Raw genomic sequence first — 8,184 nt, forward strand, 5'->3', positions numbered from 1 at the left:
GAGATGCTGCTGCAATTGCAGTGGCAGTTGGAGCCACCAGGGTGGAGGGGGGTGGTGTCCCGACTAATTGATTTACTTGTCCGCAGCCACCCCACTACCTCCCCCAGTCAGTCCCTGAGCTCTGGAGAGGATGCAAAATGGTCGACCGACGCTGGTTGGCTGTGGATGCGGCAGTGATGTGAATGGATGGACACTGGAGGAGTGGAGCCCGGGGTCGATGTAATGGCTGCCAAGTGGTTCGGTTCGGTTCGGTACGGTGTCGGTGTCAGTGTCGGTGTCGATGACAGTGTCAGTGTCGGAAGCTCTGCTTTGTTTTGGCAGAGCTTCGGCTTTTACATGGAATCCAAGGGTCTAACCTCAGGCGCCGTCGCCGTCGCCGTCGCCGTGGTCGTCGCCAAGTGCGGAACGGAACCACCACATGGAGGCGTCATTGGAGTCAGGGAGAGGCAGGTAATTGGCAGGGACACTCAAGCGTGTCTACCTGTCTGGGGGGCGTGCCACCCAGCACTGATAATGGGGAATAATCAATTTTAATGGCCTATAATCCGCCACCGCAGAATAACAATGATCACCCACCCGATGCTACCCGATTGAAAGGTGAACTTTTCCAGCGGAATGCTCCACCGCACGCCACACGAGAGGCACACGGGAGGCACACGAGAGACGTCTACCCAAACACTCCCCCCTCACATACACAAATTTGTTGACGCAGTCCCAATGATTTATTTATTTATTGGATAAAAGACTAAGCAAAAGTCGCTTTCCACTAAAAATATTTAGTATTTAGTTGTCGGTGCGGGGAGGGGTGGTGACGGGAGGGGAATGTTTGACTCAGCTTATATAATCCCAGATGATGGGCCAATTGAGTTTCACTCAAAACTCAAAACTAGAGTGAGAGAGACTGTCTGAGAGGCGGGACCAAGTGCTCTCGCTGCTTGCAGAGCTCTCCCGCTGTCTTGCGCGTCAGCCACACTAGTCGTCTCCCTCGCACGCATTGGAACTACGCTTTAATGCTGCGCCCAATGAGCAGCTGCGTCCACTGCTCAAAGAAGACCTCTCTGTCAACGATCCAAAGATGAAGGGGGGTGAAGCGGGTGCAGCGGGAGGGTGGAGTGGGGTCCACACCGAAGAGAAGTATCTGTCCGACCCGATAGATAGCCAATCTTTGCATATCCCCGCTCCCCCTGATGATTGATTTCGGCCTCCATGATTGATTAGATTAATAACGCGGCTAATTAAACACTTATCGCTAACACACACACACACACAGACACACAGACAGAACCCCGTGGGCGAACCCCCTCCTGCACCGCCGGCAACAAATTACGCCCGCTTCTAATTGCGTTTCGTGCAACATTTTTCGGGCCATGGCTAGGGATAGGGATGGGCGCATTAATTATGGCCGCCCCCGGCCAACGCCTGTCGGCCGCCATTATTCCTGTGGCAAAGTTCGTAGCCAGATAGCGATCTAGTATCTACATGCATTCCACATGGGGGCACCCAACCCAGTCCCAGTCCCAGGCCCAAGTCCAATCCCAATCCCAGACCAAAAACCAAGCCCTGTGCCTGGGCCTGTGCCGTTGCCGTGCATATTTGTGGTAGCCACGCTTCCTGTTTTTGTTTGTTTGCCCCTCTGCTGTCCGTTTGTCCGTCTGCTGTGTCCGCTGTCCGGCTGAAAATATTCCAAACAATGTAGACAAGAAGTGCCCCAGGGCGGAGTTTTTGTGCCTACAGTTAGCGACGCGGTGGTGTTTACCCACATGTAGGCATATGCATATGCTGATTTCCACCGCGGAGTAGGAGGCCTTCCCATTGCCATGGGAGTGGGATTGGGATTGGGACTGGGACTGGGATTGCGATTGGGAGTGGGCATAGGCCGACCTACCACTTGGTGAACCGTAAAAAATAAACGTCGGAGCAGTAATGGCCCCAACCCCCACCCCACCACACCCCCGCGCCGAAACCCACAAAAGAGAAGAGCGGCCATCGGAATTTCTGAATGCCAGTAAACAAATAGAAAATAGCTTTCTGGCACGGCCCTCTTCATGGCGCTTCCTCCAGGAGACATTCGTACGAGTGTGTAGCCCCTTGGTGTCCCCCCGCTTGGGTCTTGGCCGGACGGCGGAAATACGCTCTAGTTTCTGTTTTTGTAGATCGGAAATGTTTAGCGCTTGCCCAGAATGATTAAGGTGTCGCTTTTTGTCTGGCGGCTCCAGCAACATGTTCCATTTGCATACAAATAGATACTCGTATTCTCCAGATTTTGCAGAGTAATGCCGGAAGCCTCCTCTGAGTCGCGCTCCGACACATTGCGAACGGAGCAGATCGATTATTCCATTACTCCACTCCATTGTAGCCTCAGTTGAAGCTATTCTATTGTATCGCATGGCACTTCCCTCACAGCTACTTTTAAAGTACACCAGATCTCGAAATGTATATGATTCCGCCTCTGCAGTAGGAAGAATGGTATAGCATCTAAACCATGAAAGATAACAAATTAACTGCAGCTCCAAGTCAACCTCGTATTCAAGAATTATATGTTACTAACTAATAGTATTTAGATGTACCCAGCGGAATCTGTTTTGTAATCGGTAATCCACGATGTACCTTACCTAAGTTTGTAATCAGCTTATCAGAATATTTAATACATATGAATAATAGCATTCAAACATTTTAAGAAGAATTTGTGTGTTTTTGTGGGTTATTTATACGGATAAAACTATGGAAAAGTATGGTAGAGTCCTACCTTTGTTCCATAGATTGGCTTAGAATATATTTTCCCTTTAGGTCCATATCTGTAGAGAGATAGAAAGTCAATATCTCAGAGACTATAAGAGCTAGAGCAACCAAATTTGGTATCCACACTCCTGTGATATCGGACCTTGACAAGTTAGTTTCAAAATTTCGACGCACCCCCTTCCGCCCCCGCAAAGGACGAAAATCTGGGGCATCCACAAATCTCAGAGAATATTAAGGCTAGAGTAACCAAATTTGGTATCCACACTCCTGTTAGATCTCACTATAAAATGTATATTTCAAAATTTCGTTCAAATCAAAAATAATAATTAAACAATAAGAATCCAAAATAATAATTACTCATTAAAAAAAAAAAATAATCATTATTCAATAAAAATCAAAAATAATAATTATAATGACAATTATTCAATAAAAATCAAAAATAACAATTATTCAATAAAAATGAAAAATAATAATTATTCAATAAAAATCAAGAATAATAATTATAATAATAATAATTTAATAAAAATCAAAAATAATAATTATACAATAAAAATCAAGAATAATAATTATTCAATAAAAATAAAAAAAAATAATAATTATTATTATTCCCTCAGTATTCGTACAAATTTATAAAACCTTAAATTTTTTAATTTATTTTAAGTTTATTTGGTATGTTTCTCACACCCAAACGTACATTCATATGAATGTGTCCAAAGTAACTCCAGAGTCTTTTATACCTGCTGCCAATCTTTGACAAATGCAGTCGGACAGGCACAACTTCACGACTACTTATAGTCACTTTCTAATCGATCAGTATTCATCTGTCATTCGAGTGAAGCTACCGAAAGTGGGGTTATGTTTGCGCATACCTGGATCGAGAATCAGATCAAGAGACGGACAGGGAGAGGGAGCGAGAGCGAGAGGGTGAGCTCATGTCCATCAATATCGCAGCGAGCACGCACTCATCAGAGGACCCCAACCAGTCCCCTCCGCCTCCGCCTCCTTTGGGCGAAATGCAATGATTAACTTCTCGCCGCAGCTAAATTAAGTAAGTTTTTACTGGTCTGCCGATGGGGCACTGAGGAGTGTCAACCGTCGCCGTAGCGGCTCCTACTGCTGCTGCTGCTGCTGCACGCTGCACCGCCGACAAGAGCAAATTTGCAGCTGAACAGGGGACGCTACCAGAGATCGGAGCAGGGAGGTGGCTGGGGCTGAGGCTGGAGCTGGGGCTGGAGCTGGGGACGGGGACGGGCCATTGCGTGTCTGGGACTGGGGCCAGAAATGATTTCCACATACCACAGCAGTTAAAGCCCTTAAGTCAGGGAGAAAATCCAATTAAATTCGGTAGCGAAAGAAATAAGTCCGAACTGTCGGCAAAATGATTCTACATACACGTATTTGCGTCAACATTGATTTTGCAGAAGCAGCAACAGAAACACATCCAAGAGGCCACGACGGGGCCCGATCTTCGCCAGACGGACAGCAATGTAGTCCATGTGCATGGCGATGGCGTGATTGAGGACGAAGTTGAGGACAGCACAGCACTGGCTGCAGTGCAGCAGCAGCAGCGGCGGCAGAGGCAGAATCAGGAGTTGCATTCGGGCGATGCAGAAGAAGTAGCAGTTTGCTGAGGCGTGATGCGGGTTTAAGCGTCTGCTTGGATTTGGTCTCTGAGTGAGGCAGGGCCGGGCCTGGGCCTGGTCTTTGGGCCGCAGAACCGTCCAAAAGTTGCGTGCCCATAGGTCTTCTGTGTAATTGCGCAACAATTGTCAGGAGCGGTGCCCGGATCCACTCCACTCCTGCTGACCCTCTTTAAGTAGCAGTTGGCGCTGGCTGCGCAGTTGCTGCACTGCTTCTGCTTCTGCCACTGCCACCACTGCTGCCACTCTAAGGGCGCACTGCAGTGGCAGAAAAAACCGCAATCAAGACACGGACACGTCATGGGGCACAACAAAAACTCCTCCAGCCAAGGCAACGACTGACTACCTTCGTGTCTGCGTCAAACTTGCGGAAATCTGATTTTAAAATTATTAACAACATGCAACGACTAAATAGTTTTGCATTCGATAACAAAGCCGCTCCTGCTCCACTGTCCCTCCACTCCACTCCACTCCTCTTCACTTCAGTCCAGTCCAGTCCACCGATTGACTGCCGCCGTCTCTCTACTCAGAAACATGTCCCCGGGAACGGAACGGAACGGGAACGGGAATGGGGGCAACCATTATTTGGATGTCCATTTTCTTGAAAGCAACTCCGATTCCGTGGTGTTCTGTGGTCCTCTGGAGCGGCCGCGCAGCGCCATGTCCAGTGACCGCAACGTATAATTCACAAATTCAAATTCAAACGATCGAATGGCACTTTTGGCTAGCGAACCGTTATAGGGTTAATTAAATGCAGTTCCAGTAGCTATCGGGGCCTCTGCCTCTGCCTCCAACTCTGCCCCCAACTCTGCCTCTTGTGCTACTCGTCGTTGCATGGCAGCTACGCTTTCATTTCCACGCCAGTTTCTCCAAGCAGCCAGCTCCAAGCCCCACAACTCCATCGCCAACTACATCCAGCCATCGCCATCGTCATAGCCATCTCCATCTCCAACTCCATCTGCAACTTCAGCTCCCGCGCTCCACTGCAGCTGCAATTAGAAGTTGCACAAAAAGCGCAGCAAGAAAAACGAGCCAAGCTCCCGTAAAAACATGAAAAACAAAATGGCGATAACTACCGCAATTTGCATATAAATGGACGTAGAAACGTCTTTAGTCACCCGAATCTTGAGCAAACCATAGGAGCGATTAACATTGTTGTCGACTGCCTGACGAGCCGCGGCGCGGCACAGTGCACAGTGCACAGTGCAACGTGCAGCGTGGGCGAGCGAGGGCCTGGCGGGGGCGAGTGCACTTGCCACCGTCAGGCCAGCGTCAGCCCACGGAAAGCGCAACAAAATGGCGGCACAGCCGTCAGAGCGTGGCACCAACACCGCGGCCCCAGTCAGCTCGAGTCGCAGCACCAACCTCAACACCAGCCTAAAGCCAACCAACACCCCACGCCGCCTGGTAGCGTCCGTCCGTCCGTCCGTCCGTCGCGTCGGCAGGGCAATGGAGAGGCGATGCCATCAAGCGTGTTGGGTCGGTGGGCAACGGTAGCGGCAACAGCAGGCACAGCCACAGGGACAGGCACAGGGACAGGGACAGGGACAACGAAGCGGTTGGCCTCCCAGTACACTGCGCGACATTTCGAAGCGTAGTATCGTATTTATGTGCACATGAGTAGAAGAAGGTCGACATTTTAGAGAAGGCCAAGATGTGCCCGAGGCTGAGACCATGCATTGTGGAGGCAATAGGATGAAAGCTTTGCTGACGAAATATATCCCTGAGGACTGTGCAATATATCTCAAAGAACATGACACCCTAATCTACCTATCTTCTAGTTCTCTTATCGGCCTTGTTGAAAAACTTTCGAGTAATTGATACAAAATTTGATAATAGGTATGTTTACTTTTACTTTAGCGAATGCAGAAATAAAGCTACTTTAAAAAACTATGATGACTTCAAAATTAATGAAAATCATCACAGCCAAGTGTCCTTGTTATGTAATATGTCTCCCACTTTTTGGGTCTTCCAGCTTTAGGTTTTACCTGCCTTACCGCAACGTACATACATGGGATCATGCTCCGGTTATCACAAATCATAAAAAGCTTCGAATTAACTCTCAAATCGCAAAAGTGCGTGCTCCGGTTTTGCAAATCGTAAAATTCGTACGATTTAGGACCGGTTGCTAATTAGCACGTAGCACACATTTGGTAAAAATTGCTATTATTTGGTATTGCTTTAATTTAATATTTATATAATTCCTATGTTCAAACGCTTACGTTTCGTTTCTCATTGTATATTAATATCGTAGTGTATGCAGCCCTTAGAATTCTTGATGAGTGGAGCCACCTAATGGTGCGACGCGCAGTGTACTTCTCGACCCCCTCTGTGGCTTGTAGCCTGGTAATTGCGATTGTTTTTGCTCGAGTGGCGGGGCATTTGCCTGCAGAAACGCGACCGTTGCAGCCACCCGCGTCCACTCCCCAATCCCCAATCGCACTCCTACCCCCCCATTGATATCGCCCATTGTACCGGCGGTACGGCTGTTATTATGCAAATGCCATTCACAGGTAATTACCACGCTGCACCGTTATAATTGCACTCGAAGCCCAGCTAGGAGTCGCGGCCGCAGTTCGCGGCTGTGGCAGCGACGGCGGCGGTGGCTGGCTCCCATCTCGGCTTTTTGCGCGGCCAAAAACGGCCACGGAGCTGGAAAATCGAAACTGGCAACAAGATGTGGCTGCCATTAATTACCGTAGCGGCAACACTGAGCTTCTCCAGCCCGTAAGTGGGGGATTCCCACTCGGGCATTGTTTGAGTCTGTTGAAAATTTACCAAACAAAATGTAGAAATAACCAACGCAATAATTGCAAAAGTTCTACTTTTGTAATTGTGATTTGGAGAAACAAATATTCGTAAAATCAGAACTATTTTCGTAAGAATTCTGCCCGGACGATAATATATTTCCTGTCTTGTTTTTAGGCTGCTCGTTCCTATGGATCGTATGATATGTGCCCGGGATAGGAAAGAAGACTATATCTGTTACATAGATGTTTAATCCATTCAAGTATTTCCCATCAGGACGATTTGTGACTTCTTATACATATGTCCCAAAGAAACCCGAATCTGGCGTTCCTACAAAGTAATTATATGTCGGTTCTTCCAATAAATACTCTCACAACTAATTCCAATCCAATATAACAGTGCCTGTCGCATTGTAGCGCCGATCCCGAGATCTTTATCTGGACCTTGACCTGTGGCTGTGGTGGAAGCCCTTATCCGACATTGGCGGCGACAATGCGACATTCGTGAGCAGCAGAAGCGGAGCATCTCCGCTGATGCTGATGCCGATGCTGACACCTTTGCTGCTCTCGGGAAGAGGAGTCATGAGAACGCAGACGCAGACGCGGGCAAATTAGAATAACTTAAATACACGGCGGCACGCATTAAGCGGCACCGGGTTCCGGGGCAGCGATATTATCATCTGAATCGGCATCGCCAGCGAGCCGCTGCGAATCCTTTTTCACTCTTCTCTCGCCCGCTATCAAAAAGTAATAAATCTGCCGCTGATCCATCGTAAATCTTTGCGTTCCCTTCATGATTTACCCACATAAATCAAAATTATCGACCCGTCGCTCCGCGTTCTGGCTTCTCAGAGTGTGACTCGGCGGACCTCAGCTTTGGCATGGGGATGGGGATCTGGACCTGAAGCTGGAGCTGGAGCTGGACTTGCAGTCAGGCAAGGGAGGGCAGTACAGGAAAGGAAACGACAGGACCGGACAGGACAGGCGTCAGAACTGGCCCTGTTAACTGCTCGAAAGTGTTAAATGCATTCAATCTGCAGACTTGTCCCGACCGATTG

General features: G+C 48.4%; 1 long non-coding RNA gene across 3 annotated transcripts; it reads left to right on the top strand.

Annotated features, from left to right (window-relative positions):
* The first annotated feature begins 6,778 nt into the window (after positions 1-6,778).
* On the top strand, positions 6,779-7,898 carry LOC26532455 (uncharacterized). Of its 3 annotated transcripts, none has more exons than XR_004470438.1 (3): positions 6,779-6,892; positions 7,305-7,464; positions 7,527-7,898. It is a non-coding gene; the product is annotated as an uncharacterized lncRNA (long non-coding RNA). The 3 variants fall into 3 exon arrangements; XR_004470437.1 differs by lacking the exon at positions 6,779-6,892 and adding an exon at positions 6,962-7,106; XR_001453118.2 differs by lacking the exon at positions 6,779-6,892 and adding an exon at positions 6,974-7,237.
* Positions 7,899-8,184: the final 286 nt, after the last annotated feature.

The sequence above is a fragment of the Drosophila pseudoobscura genome, chromosome X (genome assembly GCF_009870125.1).
Source record: "Drosophila pseudoobscura strain MV-25-SWS-2005 chromosome X, UCI_Dpse_MV25, whole genome shotgun sequence".
Taxonomy (NCBI): Eukaryota; Metazoa; Arthropoda; class Insecta; order Diptera; family Drosophilidae; genus Drosophila; species Drosophila pseudoobscura.